The following is a 1,459-nucleotide window of genomic DNA, read 5'->3' on the forward strand; positions in this document are numbered from 1 at the left end:
ACATTTTCGAGCTAAAGCCATCTTTGTTGTCAGTAGTACAACAAAATCAATTTTCTGGAAATCCGGCGGAAGACCCTAATCTTCATTTGTCAGTGTTCCTACAATACGCAGACACTGTAAAGGCAAATAATGTCAGTTCGGAAGCTATCCGACTACGCCTTTTTCCTTTTTCACTGAGGGATAGAGCTAGAGCTTGGCTCCAGTCTTTACCCGCAAATTCTGTCACTACCTGGAATGAACTAAAGAAAGTCTTCCTGGCATGATATTTTCCACCTAGTAAGACCGCCATGCTAAGAGCCCAGATCAATGGGTTTAGACAAAAAGACAACGAGTCTCTATTCAAAGCTTGGGAGAGATACAAGGACATGCTAAGACTCTGTCCACATCATGGATTAGAAGAATGGTTAATTATCCATACCTTCTACAATGGTCTCCTCTACAATACGAGACTTACAATAGGCGCCGCCGCGGGTGGCGCACTGATGGACAAAGCATATGCCGATGCCTATGCACTTATCGAGAGTATGGCTCAAAATCATTATCAATGGGGAAGCGAGAGAGCTCCGTCAGAGAGAACTTCTGGAGAGAAATCTTCAACGAAGAGTGGTATGTACGAGATAAGTAGCCTCGATCGTGTTAACACCAAAGTCGATGCCCTAACTCAGAAGATCGAAAACCTGACTGTAGCACTTGTAGCCTCCGTGGCTGCTGTAGGCCCCAATTGAGAAATATGCGGGATGTCTGGACATGCTGCCCCCGAGTGCCATCTTTTGGCAGGAGTTTCCCCTGAACCAGTAAACTATGCTCAAGGAAACCCCTACTCGAACACATATAACCCAGGATGGAAAAATCACCCCAATTTTTCATATAAGAACAATAACGCTTTATATGAGCCTAGCCAAGCACCTAGTATACCACCTGAATATCAAAAGGCACCCTTAGCTGCTCCTAACGTCACTAGGAAATCTAACCTAGAATTAATGATGGAAAATTTCATTTCCACTCAAACTCAGACTAATAAGGATCTCCTAAACCAGAACGTACACACCAATGAGCAAATCAAACAGTTAGCAACTAAAGTAGACGCGTTAGCCACTCACAACAAGATGCTTGAAACACAAATCTCTCAAGTGGCACAACAACAAGCACCTACTTTCGCACCTGCCGGGACGTTTCCTGGACAACCACAACCGAATCTGAAAGGACATGCTCATGCTATTATTTTGCGAAGTGGTAGAGAGATGGACGAACCAACTGACCCTCGACTTAAAAACCCTGCTATGTTCCAAAGCCCTAGTAATACAACTGAGGATGAAAGTGGAACCAAAGATAAACCAAGTAACCCAAAAGAGAAAGAGGACAAGGAAGGCGAGACGGAGGAAAAAGAAGCGCCATACGTACCTCCACCACCCTATAAACCACCTATCTCGTACCCTCAAAGATTCGAAAAATCGAAAAG

General features: G+C 44.2%; 1 non-coding gene across 1 annotated transcript; it reads right to left on the reverse strand.

The window, feature by feature from the left end:
- Positions 1 to 287: 287 nt before the first annotated feature.
- LOC131624917 (small nucleolar RNA R71) lies at positions 288 to 394 on the reverse strand. The gene has a single exon (XR_009290681.1). It is a non-coding gene; the product is annotated as a small nucleolar RNA R71 (small nucleolar RNA).
- Between the last annotated feature and the right edge of the window lie 1,065 nt (positions 395 to 1,459).

This window comes from Vicia villosa, unplaced genomic scaffold (assembly GCF_029867415.1).
Source record: "Vicia villosa cultivar HV-30 ecotype Madison, WI unplaced genomic scaffold, Vvil1.0 ctg.000168F_1_1, whole genome shotgun sequence".
Lineage (NCBI taxonomy): Eukaryota > Viridiplantae > Streptophyta > Magnoliopsida > Fabales > Fabaceae > Vicia > Vicia villosa.